At 44.4% G+C, this 13,403-nt stretch overlaps 2 protein-coding genes across 3 annotated transcripts in view; both read right to left on the reverse strand.

Annotated features, from left to right (window-relative positions):
- Window positions 1-13,403, reverse strand: part of LOC117773272 (spectrin beta chain, non-erythrocytic 1-like) — a 750,817-nt gene that overhangs the window by 264,378 nt on the left and 473,036 nt on the right. The window lies entirely within an intron of this gene.
- slc8a2b (solute carrier family 8 member 2b) overlaps window positions 1-13,403 on the reverse strand; it is a 103,446-nt gene that overhangs the window by 89,755 nt on the left and 288 nt on the right. The window lies entirely within an intron of this gene.

The raw sequence follows: 13,403 nt of genomic DNA on the forward strand, positions 1-13,403 counted from the left end.
GGTTTCATGTGAGACATTAGCAACTTTAAAAATAAACAGTGTCCTGAAGTGAGTGTTTCTTTCCGTGATGTGTTATAAAAGTTTTGTGTGAATGTAAAAGTTCTGCAAAGTTAAAAAGCAAAAAATCTCCGACAGGTTTAAAGAGACAGGAGCTGAGGAAAGTGATGTGTTTCCTGAACATCAGAGCATGTGAAGATTTAACACTAATTAAAATGATCAACCTGAATATGAGCAGAATATACTTCCTTTCAATAAAAACATATCTTTATGGGACTTTACATAAGATACAATTGATTCTTTATTCTAGTAAACACAGTCTTTTAGTGTTTCTCATAAGAGTCTTCACATCAACATGAATCCAGGGGAGTAGCTCTGATTAAACCGCTCTGCATCCACTTCTCACCTCATCACGTTCTTTATTAAACAGCAGCAGCTCAATGCAGGAAGCTCAGAAACAATTTCATCAGTTTTAATACCGTTACAGTAAAGATGTTTAGACCATTAAATCATAAATTCAGACGGTAGTGTGATATTGCATCGCGTTATTATTTTACTTCCTGCTGAACAAATCAATTTGAATTTAACCACATGAAAATAATCCAGCTCGCGTCGTTTAAAACAAACGTGATGAACAACTCTGCCTCAGGCCCCCCCCCCCCAGCCCAGCCCAGAGCGACTGGAGCGAGACAGTGTCACAGTGAGGGGGGGAGAAACCAGCAGCCTCAGAAGAACAGTGGGAACCAAGTGACAAAACAACAGTTATTGCTTTTACCCCATTTTTGTTTCTTTTAGATTTCCCAGCGAAGGGCGAGTTGAGTGACACAGCAGGAGAGAGCAGAGGAAACTATCTGAGTCATTTACACCTGAACGCTCCATCGAGCTCCTCCCCCCCGACACCAGCACGGCTCAGTCTGTGAAATGCAATGACATTACTACCGCCATTTAAAATAACCACGATGGTTCTTCGGATCAGCTGTGACTAACTCACCGGATACATCGAACTTGTGTCTCTGCAAACTGATGTCAGCACTTGTCAAAGAAAGTTTGTGAAAGAGGAATTGTCCCTCTGTGAAAATGCTGAACAAGAGTTTCTGCAGTTTCACCGAATCCAACAGAGTGAGACATCTCAGTGTTTTCGCTTCTATAAACTAAACTTTGATCCATATCATATAAATCATAAACGTCCACCAAGGCCCAACAGTCGATTCCATCCAATCAAGCTGCACGTGGATATTTCACACACTCACAGGGATCAGTCCTCTCAACATCTATGTGCAGGAATCGTTCTCTGGGAAAATGCTGAAAACACAACGACCTTGGCAGAGGTCACGAGTGATAAATCTATTTTGCTGTTGATATTGTGAAGCGTCACAGTCGAGCTGCTTAAGTAGCCGAGACAATACGATCTCAGACATAAACTCATGATGGATTTTATTAATAATTCTAGATGATTATATTATACCAAGTAAAGAGGGAAAGGTCTTGTTTCAAAACATCTTTCACAAGCTTCAACCTGACCTGCATTCTGCACTGAGCGAATTCAGACGTTAATCTCTAGCGTCACGAGGCTCGGGGCTGCACATCTCTGTCTGGTGAAACTGCTGTAATCAGTAGATGCCATTTTCAAGCTGAAATCTCTGAAAATAAACTATTATATTAAAAAGTATAAATATTTTTGTTTTAATATTCTGCTAAAATGAACCAAAACTAAATCAGTGGATGCTTTGGTCCTTTGAAACGAGGACACAGCAGGGGGCCGTGTGTTAATGGCAGAGAAACCCAGTCTCCAGCTCCTCGTCGTGTCCTCAGGGCTGCAGCTCGTCTTAAAGCCTCCTGATGTGATCACACTGACCAGACTCTTCCTCTCGTCGCTGTACGAGCTGCTCTCTTCTCTTTTCCCTCCATCAGAACAGTCGGACTTCCCAGAGGCTGCTGCAGATCTGGTTTTTACCTTTTCCTCCAGGGTTCATTCGCACGTCGACCATCAAGGTCATTCAGATTTACTGAAACAAGCCCGATGCTCAATTAAAGACAGATTCGGATCCTAATCCGCCAAACGCTGACTTTGTGAAATGATGTTTTTTCGGCCACAGGGAGCAGATCCAACCTGAGCTCAATGTTACTTCAACTCCGTATGGTTGCTTTCCATTTTATAATCCATCAGAAGAACAGCTGCTGGTCCAGTCAATCACCAAAAATCAATACATTTACTCCTAAATCTGAAAATACAATCTTTATTTCCCCCAAACTCCTCATACTCGACAGAATCAAACCAGCTCATGTTTAACATTTCCACTTAATTCATGAATTACTTTATGAAATGTTGTTCTGCCAGCGAGTTCATTGAAAACGGCGTCTGCAGCAGATATGAATGTGCTGCTAAAAGAGGTCACGCCAACACGCTGTGGCTGCATAACAAAGTGTTATCAGGAAGAGCAGCCAGACGCTGGTGCAGGCAGGCGGCCAGATAAGAGCGGTGAACCCCCAACACAATACGAGCTACCGAACAAAACACTCGCTCAGGCTGACACACAGAGGGGGCGCCCCGCGGCGCCGGTGGGCGGCGGCGCCGGAGAAGCATTTCATGTGTCGGCGTGGGAGTCGTTTGTTTTTGTTTTCACTTTTAAATCATTAATAAGAATCCGATTAAGGTTTCACCATCTGCAGGTTGGAAAGGAGGCCATCAACAAATCCTTAATGTCTCATCTTGTGTGTGTGTGTGTGTGTGTGTGTGTGTGTGTGTGTGTGTGTGTGTGTGTGTGTGTGTGTGTGTACGACCACGGAGGTGAGCGGCCATGCTGAATATTAACAGCAGTAACCAGAGTCTGTGTTATCCTGCTTTAACAATGACCAGCGGCCCCGAGGGTCACAAGGTCGACCCCTGCTCTGACCCGAGCGACTGTCATCATCCAAACAAAGTCTGACGCTGCAGGAAAACAGAAGAAGAGAAGAACTAAAGGGACATCGGCCAACAGGCTAATTTTCTTTTACGCTACAAATCTCATTCAGGACTCAGGGAGAATTCGCTATGAATTATTCACTGCACAGTACGGTTTAGGATAAAGAATGAATGTGGTATAAAAGTCTTACTCCCCCTCAGGTCACACTTATATTCACTTTCTGGAGCAGACGCGAGTTGAGCTGAAGTGAGACGGCAGAACGTCTGTGGTTAAACGTGCCCGTGGAGATCTGCAGCATCAACAAACAGCTTTGTTTGCATTTTACACATTGAGCTTTTTTTACAGCCTCACAGACACGATGATGAGGTTTGTTAAACCTCAAAGTTTCTAATGTTTTCAGACGTGTTGTTTGTATAGTTTCAGGTTTTATTCAATAAATTGTGGTATTTCCACCTTTTACAGCATAAAATCAGTGGCGGAGGAAGAACTCAAACATTTTACTTCGGTAAAAGTACAAATAAATAGAGTAAAATGAACTCAAGTATCAGTAGAAGTACCAGATTAATATTTCTACTTTGGCTGCAGGAAAATGCAGCACTTAAAGGGATAGTTCACTTAAAGAGTGTTTGTGTGATAAAACTGCAGAGGTCAGAGGTCACATGAGATTATACTGCATCTTATCTAACACACAAAGAGCTGCACTGACGACCATATGGCCACACACACACACACACACACACACACACACACACACACACACACACACACACACACACACACACACACACACACACACACACACACACACACACACACACACACACATTTCACCGTATCCACACAACAGGATACAGCAGCGTAAACTTCCCATTTAAACTCGTACACACACCAAAGTCTTCCGGCGGTTTAATGGAGACTATTCCCAGTGAGCCGAGTGTTTTCATGATGGTTTATAAGCTTCTTAGAAACTCATGACGGAGCCTCCACACTCGGTCCAGCAGCAGAATCAGAGCCTGAAACACTCGTGGAGCAGAATGATAATGAGCTTTCAGTGAAGCGTTAGATTACAGAGTGTAGAGGATAATCAATAGAATACTTATTGGGCTCCTAGAGTTTATATATGTAGTATATGTATCTGAACATCTATTTAATTACCGAGAATATATTAAATACTGTTGGTTACTGTGGTGTAATTACCGGGTGTCGGGGCAGAAATAATCAAATGAAATTAGCTATATTACAATTTATTTTGAAGGAGTTTGTACTATTAATAATTTGCACTCACAGTCCCCTTAGAGTCGCCGATGAACCTGACCCCAATCTGCATGCGTTAAGGAGGAAACACATGCAAACTCCACAGAGAGAGACCTTGGCAGAGCTGGGATTCAAACTCGGAACCTAAATCACTAATTTAGTTTGAACACATTTTCCTTCCTTACACTGTGGTTGTTGCTAGGGAACATTAGCTTGAGCCTGTGGAGGAGGGTCAGAGCAGTTCGGTCCTGCTGTGAGGCTGAAGGGAAAAATGTGTTATTACTGCTCACTGAGACTGAATCATGTCACACCAGCCCCGCACTCAAATTATCTATCAGGGGTTTTATTTTTTTCCAATTTAATCGATTTTCTCTGGGCTCCAGTTTGTTTAGGAGCAATGATTGTTCCCAGCATCAGGCCACCTTGTTAAAGAGCCTGAAACATCAATTTGCAGCATCCTGCAGGAGCCAGTGTGTGATTTTTCAATTAATTAAAGTTAAATGATGAAGCTGCTGCCGCTGCTGAGGGCGACGGAAATATCAGACTGTGGAATAACCAAGATCCTGCTGTTACCAAGTAAACACACACACACACACACACGTCACCGCCCACATACGTCCAAACATTCTTTAACATCATATATATCCCACACAAATGTCAAGTCCTATGGTCGTCTCACTTCATTATATATATATATTAATAATATTATATCCACATCCACCAAACAAATCATCACAAAGATCCTGAGAGATTTCGCAAAAAAAAGAAATGATGAGCAACTAGAGATGAAATCTCCGGAGGCTGAGTCCACATTCACTCTCACTGCGTTCGATCTTTTACACAGTATCGTTGTTTCTTTTCTCTTGTTGTGGGTCTGAATGTGTTTTGTGTAACAGCGATGACGCACCGGGTTTAATCTGCTGCCGCCTTCATTCAGTCGAGTCTGAGCTCCGGCCTCAGGATGAAGGGGAGTGGGCGAGACTGAGCGAGAGAGAGTGTGACTGAAAGTAAGAGAGAACACACACACACACACACACACACACACACACACACACACACACACACACACACACACACACACACACACACACACACGCACGGACACACACCTCCTACATCAGGACAACAGCCAATAGGAGGACAGCTGGCGACACAGTTCCTTCCTGACAGTATGTGGGTGGATCATGTCCGCTCATGCATGTGTAAATAAACTGTATTTATGTTGAGATTTTTGAGTCTTATCAACCACTCAAAGGATTTTACGCCACAAGTCACATTCACTTATTCACACAAATATATACAGCAGCTTTTTCTATTTGCGGCTCGGTGTCTCGCTGAAGGACTCTTCAGACTGGTCAGACTCAAAATGTGTCATTTTTTGTACGATATAGGACATTTCTCTGTGCCACAGTTAAATCCTGAAACTCACTCACTCTGAATATAGCCATAGGACACAGTCTGAGACATTTAAAACCTGAAGGGACGCTCAGGACTGAAAGTTTCTCTCTAACAACAGCTTGAATCCATGATGCGAACGGCTGCTGCATCCTGCATCTGTATTCTGAGGCTGCACGTCTCAGACTCCTCCACAGCTTCTGTCTCGTCCTCACGGGACCTCGTCAAGCTCGTGGACTCGTCCTGCACTGATTGGTTCGGCTCAGAGAACCTGCTGCTCTTCCTCAAACTTTATTATAAATAACTATGAATAAATGTATTTGAAATGCAGCGTCCGAAATGAGCACACAGTCAACACATCCCTAAAAACAGTTACAAAGATATTCAGTGAAATATATTATAACACACCGCTGAGCTGGAGCGTTTATTAAATCTTATATTCTTGGTCATGTTTACAGGCCTGATTCCAGATGTGCAAACAGAAGCCCCAGTCACATCTGATGTTAACAGCTGCAGAATGAACATCAGCCTCTTCTGTAATGTTACACTGATACTGCATGGAGCCCTATGACATCACTCACCACTAATAACTCCCTTTCTCCTTCTCTCCGTCCCCGGGGAGAGAGAGGACAGGCATGAGAGGACACATTTACTGTCAATCACACACCGCTGTAGAGTGGAGGGTGGGGGTGGACATATGGAGGCAGGGAGTGGAAGAGCAAAGGACAGAGACGGAGGAAAAAGATGACGAGGCAGGAAAGGGAGGAAGGGAGAGTGGGAGGATCCTGGATCAGAGGATTTAAATCCACTGTCTTCAATACACACTGAAAATATTGTCCTGAACATTTCTAAAGGAGAATGAAAATGGTAACTGCATTGTCTCCTCAGCACCAAATGTTTTCTTACAACTGATTTTAAGCTGTGACCGACCTGCAGCTTTGATTTCTGCAACACTGTGTATTTTGTGTTGATGTCTTGAAACCTCTTTGCTCGGTGGGTTCTTCAAATTCAGAAATTTGTGCCTGAGCCCAGAAAGACCTAAAAATGTTCTATCTGACTTGGACCCTTGTATCATTTGAGTTCTGGGCCCCGAACCCACGCAGAACCAAAGTGGCTCTTGCCTAGCAACAGAGTTGAAGTTGGAAAAAATTCCAACTTAACAAAAAGTGTTAATTCCCCTTGGAACATGTGATCCATTAGCTGTTCGGTTGAGTTGAAGCATGATGCTCGAGCATTGGAAAAACAGTTTGTCACCACAGCGCAACGAATCCTGGGATACGTTGGGCCGAGAAGGATCCACCCACATGTCGGCTGAATTAGCAGGAGCCTTGGAAATGAAAGTCTAGTTCCACTGCTGTGACCCAATCTGTCTCTAAATGCAGCCTCTGAACTGAAACACAGATTTTGACTGGTCACCACCTGTTAGTTACCGCTGCAGGTTTCCATCTGTCAGTGTGAACACTCTTACTCAATCCAAATATAAAGTGTGAGGAAAGAAGCAATTTGACGCACAGCAGCGACATCTGTTCATCGGCAGCAACGAGCTGGCGTCAGCATCAAGCTCCAAGAAACAACCGTGTCCGTGTCTGATGGAGCCGATAACACCGCTTCAAATCCTCCTATTCAACATTTCTCATTTCAGATTTTTAAATATTCACAGTTATTTCCCAGATGGGATAAGATTCAGTGCAAAGGAAGTTCAAACTTCTGTCTCAGTGAAGATGAAGAACAAGAGGAGTCAAACAGTGAGTGGGCACTTTCATCTCCGCTGTGCCATTAAATTAACACCAGAACGTCTCCGAGAGGCAAAAATCACAGCTCTCCAAAACCGACGGTCCACTCAGAGATAATCCAGCCCACACAAGAGCTCGCCGGGCTCGTCCACGCTGCCCCGACACCTCGGATTCACACCCGACAGGCGGAGGAGTCAAGTGACAGAGTTTCAGAGGCCAGCGTGGAGAACATGATGGGAGGAAAAAAGAGCAGTTAGGAGAGTGGAGGGCAGAGGAGGAGGGAGTCGTTACAATAAGAAAATAAAGGATGATAGAGGTCGAGGAAGACAAAAGGTAAAAATTAGCTTAAAAACAAGAAAAATAGAAAATAGAGGCCTTAAAGGAAAGAAAAGAGCAGTAAGAAGAAGAGGGAACAAAGGATGGAGGGCAAAGGAGGAGGTAGAGAATGCAAAGAAGAACACGGAGGAAGACGAGAACAGAAAAATAAGGGATGATGGAGAATGAAGAAAGGAGGGAAAACTGTGGAAAATGGCCGACAATGAGCCGATGGAAGAATGAGATGATGAAGGATGGAATGGGAGGAGTGAAGAAGAGAAAATGAAAGGAGGAGGTGATGGACGCAGGAAGGATAAAAGAGAAGAAGTGGGAGAGGAAGATGATGACAAATGAGTCGTTAATGGTGAAGGAGGAGAAACAAGAATCAGTCATTTTGTGGATGGCAGAGTGGTCGGAGGAGAGAGAACAGGAAACAGAAGATGAAATAATGATGAATGAGAGGAGGTGGTTTACTGAAACTGAAGAAAGTCAGAGAAGCGGAAGCGATGCTGTGATGGAGGGATGGGAGAAAAGAAGAGTCGTAAAGATTTTGTATTTGGAACAAAATCTAACAAACATCTGGACAAACAACTCATCACACGTCAAGATCCATGAATCACTCCCTCGTATCAGTGAAAATGTCAAAGCACATTTTATGTTCTCACAATGTTAAAGAAAGTGATTCCCCCTCGTCCAGATCTGGACTAAGTTTCATAATAAACTTCTCATGATGACATAATAAATCTCTATCTTGTTTTGTGTCTGCAACACTATTTGCAGCGTGCTATCGTGCGTAAAGTTGTTACCGTCCACACAGACAGTCAGATCCTGCACGGACCTGCAGGTGGCGTCACTGCAGTTCTCTCTCACTCGAGTCTACGCACCTGTCACTCGGAATCTGTCGTGCATGAGAGCGACCTTTGTGTGCACGTGTGTGGACGTCTCGCCATAGTTTGAGTTAATTCTGTGAAAATGCTGCAAAGAAAGCACAAGAATATCCTGGATCCGCTTCTTTATTCAGATCTTATTTAATGGGTTCCATCTTGACTCATGCCCCACTCTACACAAAATTACACAGAAATAGATTTGGGTCATTTTTGTGTAACCTCATGACGGAGTTAATGATATGATTCATCACTATAATCCATGTTCATACTAATGAGGCTGCAGGGACGGGCGAGAGAGGCCCTGAGTGCGTATGTGAGTTTACTCATGTATAAGTGAAAAGTGGCGGAAAGGGCGAGCGAGAGGGCAACAAATGAATTCAATGTTAATGAGCAGAAACAGACAGGAGTAGCCGCAGGGAGAGAGAGGACGAGCGAGATTAAGTGTAAAGGTGAGCGCAAAGAGAGAGAGATGCTTTAAAAGAGGGGGGGGGGGGGGCAGCAGCAGTGAGAGGAATCGAACAACGACAGAAACAGGCCACAACTCCTCCGATTATGTAAGAGAGCAGATCTGAAGTGAAATTCATCCAGAGACCTGACACACTTCAACCCATAATGCATCACTGCTGCAAGTTATCAAGACGGCAACACATACAATCCATTGTTCATTGTGTGTGTGTGTGTGTGTGTGTCGCTGCCACTGCAACACAAAGTTTCAAACACATCTCATAATAAGAGCTTGAGTTGCCTCACAGCAGGAGGCCACTGCAGCAGTTGTTGTCTTCACACACACACACACACACACACACACACACACACACACACACACACACACACACACGCACACACACACACACACACACACACACAGTAGTCAGATTATCAATGTAACACTGACACTCTGCAGATGTTTGTCTCGTTAAAATTCAGCTCCAGAACAAAAGTCCTGCAGCAGGGCCGGCCCCAGCCTTTATAGGGTCCAAGCAGAATTTGATATGGGGGCCCCTCACTAAATCTGACCCATTGTTTATTAGTTGTGGCCAGCCTTCATGCTTTTATGGATTTTTATCTTAATGAATATTAACACACACAGAAACGACTTCTGTCTGACAGATGGTGAAAAAAAAAAAGGCAAATCAGCGTTTTATTACTTTAACGGTACAAGCAATTAATCTGGCTTTACCCACAGTCATAAAAACATAAACGTAGATAAAATGACCTTTTTTAATAAAGATCCAATGGTTTTGCTTGAAGATCAAGAGCTTGGGTGGAACAGCGATAAAGACAGAATGACATGAACACTGTGTTCAGTGAAAGCAGTGAACTGGTGAGACTTAATGTGGCAGATACATCATATCAGACTGACTGATATGATGATATCGTGACGACACACACGTGTTGCAGCTTTATTTCAGTTTGCTTATTTACACTTGACATGTTCTTGTTCGTCTTGTATGTTGATCGACTTCAGGCGTCAACAGCTGCATATGAGGAGCTGGATTTCCTCTCGTGTTTATTTGAATCCCTCTGTTGTTGTGCTCCTTCCTATAATGTCAGGTCTGATCTCAGGTGTTTGTGTGTGGCTCTGTGTGTTGACCCGTCTGTCCTGAACTTAATCTGTATTTTTAGTCCGTGGAGGAGCTGGGGGTGTAGGGATTGGAGGGGATCAGCCCGTTTGCTCATTTATTTGCTCGTTTGTTTGCTTCCTCGCCGCTCGACAATCTCACATAACACCGATGCAATTTCAGCAAAACTTGAGGGAGCGACGCATCACACAACAGCACTCCCACGTTTTCAAATTAACAGTTAAATCACCAAGGTGACAAAGCTCCAGACGTCTTCTCTGCAACATTAACGTCTGCCGGGCTCCCGCTGGAGGAAAATCAATGCCTCTGTCTCAATGTGTACGAGGCTGCGTACCAGCCTCCACCCAGACACATGCCGTGTCACCCTGCACCAATCAGCCAGATCATTTGTGTAATTAAAAACTGTGAAAAGAGGCTGTGGATGAGAGGCTGGAGGTATGGAAACAGCCCTGGATGTGTCCCTGGAGAGCAATCAGACAGAGGAAGCAGGAGGGAACGAGGAGGAGTTCAGAGTCAGGAGGAAAATGGTTAATGAGGAGTTGAGACGAAGGCAGACAGGGAGACTGAGGGTGAATTTGTTAAGGAGCTTAATGTGTTTTCACTCTGGTTGCTTGCTTGTTGTGTTTTTTTTTTATGTCGTCTGGATTCTTGCACACTCACAAATCTTTCTGAAAACAAAGGGTTGGTTTAAAGTGCAGATTTTTTTATATCTTCACAAGGGAAGTTTTCTGATGCTGCTCCATTGTTGGTTCAGGTGCAGATTCAGGTTTTATTAAATGAAGGTGAACTGACTCCTGCACTTTCAAAGGAAAACGTAGTCGTGTGGATGTAGCCTGTGTCTGTAGCCGGGATATTTTGGCTTCATTTCTGGACAGTGGGAGGAAGCGGAGCCACGTCGTCCTTCTTTATTAACCAGACACGTTCTAATTTCATTCACATTTACATGAATCACATGACTTTATCACATCACGGGTTCGGAACAACAGGCAGGAACGGAGGCCGGGGTTCCTCATGTCGCTTTCTGCTAAATCGTAAATGTGAAATGTGCATTTTATTCTATCAAAACGTTGCAGATTCTCCAGTAAATTCCTCTGTAACAACCATCAGAGCTTTTCCCCAAGTGTGATTTGTAAATGTTTGAGTGTGGGTCTTCAGGGGCGGAGATGAAAGAGCAGCCATTTAGTAAATAAGGGACATGTGTGTGTGTGTAAGAGAATCTGCTAAATGCCTGACAGTTGTGAAATGTGATAAAGCATGGGGAAAGGAAGATGAATATAGAGGACAAGAGGATGGGAGGAGATGCTGAGGGAGCAGGGAGGAGGAGAGGAGGGGAGGAAGCAAGAGAAAGAGTCAAAGAGAGCTGGAGGATAATGGAGCAGAGGAAGAGGAGAGGCAGAGAGAGGAAGGGGGGGGGGGGGGCGTTAATGAATAATCCATCAGCCAGCATGAAAAAAACCCAGTGAAGCAGCATTTGGATCCTGAGAAGAAGAAGCTGAAAGTGTTGGTGGAGTCAAAGACTTGTGGTTCAAACAAGAACACACTGTTCACCCTGAGCCGAGCCGGATGATGAAACATGACTCTAATTGTTCCTCAAACATTTCCTCAGGGACAATTCATGTGTCTGGTGTCTCCTTATTGCACTTTGTGACATTTACAAACCCTGTGGTGTTTCTAAACGTGGAGGATCTCTGCTGTTTCTGCAGCTGAATCTGAGTCCTTTAGAGGGATGGAGGAGGAGGAGAAGCGTTAGAGCGTAGCGATATAGACATAGAGATGGATGGAGAAAGGGCTGGGCTAACGGCTGGTGCAGGGAACACAAGGGAAGTCCCAGAAAAACTGCAGCGATGGAGAGAGGGAGACAGATAGAGAGGGAGAGGGAGAGAGAGAGAGAGAGAGAGAGAGAGAGAGAGAGAGAGAGAGAGGAAAAGCCCAGGGAAGCCCCGCTGCAGCTTCAGTGCATACAAGATGAGGAAGAGGAGGAGGATCCCCACCTCTCCTCTTCCTCTCCAGCCTGATTCCTGCAGCCTGCATCACAATCAGCTTCTCATTAAAACTACACAACCTGAAGTATTTTACATTTATAATCAGGAGCTGATCCTGTTTCTCTGAGCTCAGCAGATCTGACTCAACCTGAAAACATGTGCAGGAAAATATCTGAAACGATCATATGGACACATATCTTACATCTGGAAAAACAGCATCTCTGTCTATATGTTTCAAACTGGCCTTATTCCAGAAATCACATTAAAGTGTTTATTATTCTGCATTTCCTGAAACTGTATCTGTCGTTTAAACAGCTGCATTGTTACGCGACATTGATGACAGACAACTCTGCGTCCTCAAGTCCCCTTAATAAGCAGGGGTCAGTTAAACATTACATGGAGTCTGGTGAGGAGGAGGAGGAGGTGATGAAGCTAAATGAGCCACACACACAGATTCACACACACATTAAATCAGACCAGACCAGAAGCCCTCTGCTCTGCTGGGACACTCTGCTGCATCAAGGTGGACACGAAGAGAGCATACTGGAAAACGAAAGGCGGGATTTTCACAATAAAAGCCTTGGAGGGTGGCCTATGATAAGGAAATATGTCAAAACTGAGAACATTTTCACAAAATGGCATAAATTGGATGTGTTCCACAAAATAATGTCCTGCTATATATGCTACTTCTAATAGTGTCTGACAGATAAGACTACAGCCTTTTGGCTACGAGAGAATTTCCTCTCCAGAGAATCAATAAAGGTGCATCTTGTCTTATATCTCGTCTTATATCATATTTTAACTTCATCCAAACTGTTCCACATTTTAATTCGACAGTTGAACAGGAAACCAGGAGCATCTTCCCTGCGACTTGATGCTGGTGTCATCAGGGAATCACTCCAACAACCTCACGTTGTTTTCTCCAGTGACACAACATCAGCAACAATATCAACAACAACCACCATGCGTGCGTGCGTCTGTGTGTGCGTGCGTCTGTGTGTGTGTGTATGTGACAGGCGGTGTTGTTGACGGCAGTGCTCCCGGGCTGCACGCCTCCCTCCCGGGCCACGCAGAGAAGGAACGCCCGTTAGACTGGAGCCACTTTGGATGAAAGCTCCGGGCAGGAGGAGGCTCAATGCAGCGAGTGTGCGTGTGTGCGTGCGCGTTTGTGCGTGCGTTTGCCTGGTTTTGTGTGTGTGTGTGTGTGTGTGCATCATCTCACTAAACCCCGGCAACCTCCTTTGCATTTCACTCACGCTCCAAACCAAAAACAGAACTTGCGGGGAAACAGGACGAGACACAAACATGAGGATGATTCTCCCGAGCGCAGCTGGAGGGGTATTCAGAAATCTGT

This window comes from Hippoglossus hippoglossus, chromosome 13 (assembly GCF_009819705.1).
Source record: "Hippoglossus hippoglossus isolate fHipHip1 chromosome 13, fHipHip1.pri, whole genome shotgun sequence".
In the NCBI taxonomy this organism is placed as follows: domain Eukaryota; kingdom Metazoa; phylum Chordata; class Actinopteri; order Pleuronectiformes; family Pleuronectidae; genus Hippoglossus; species Hippoglossus hippoglossus.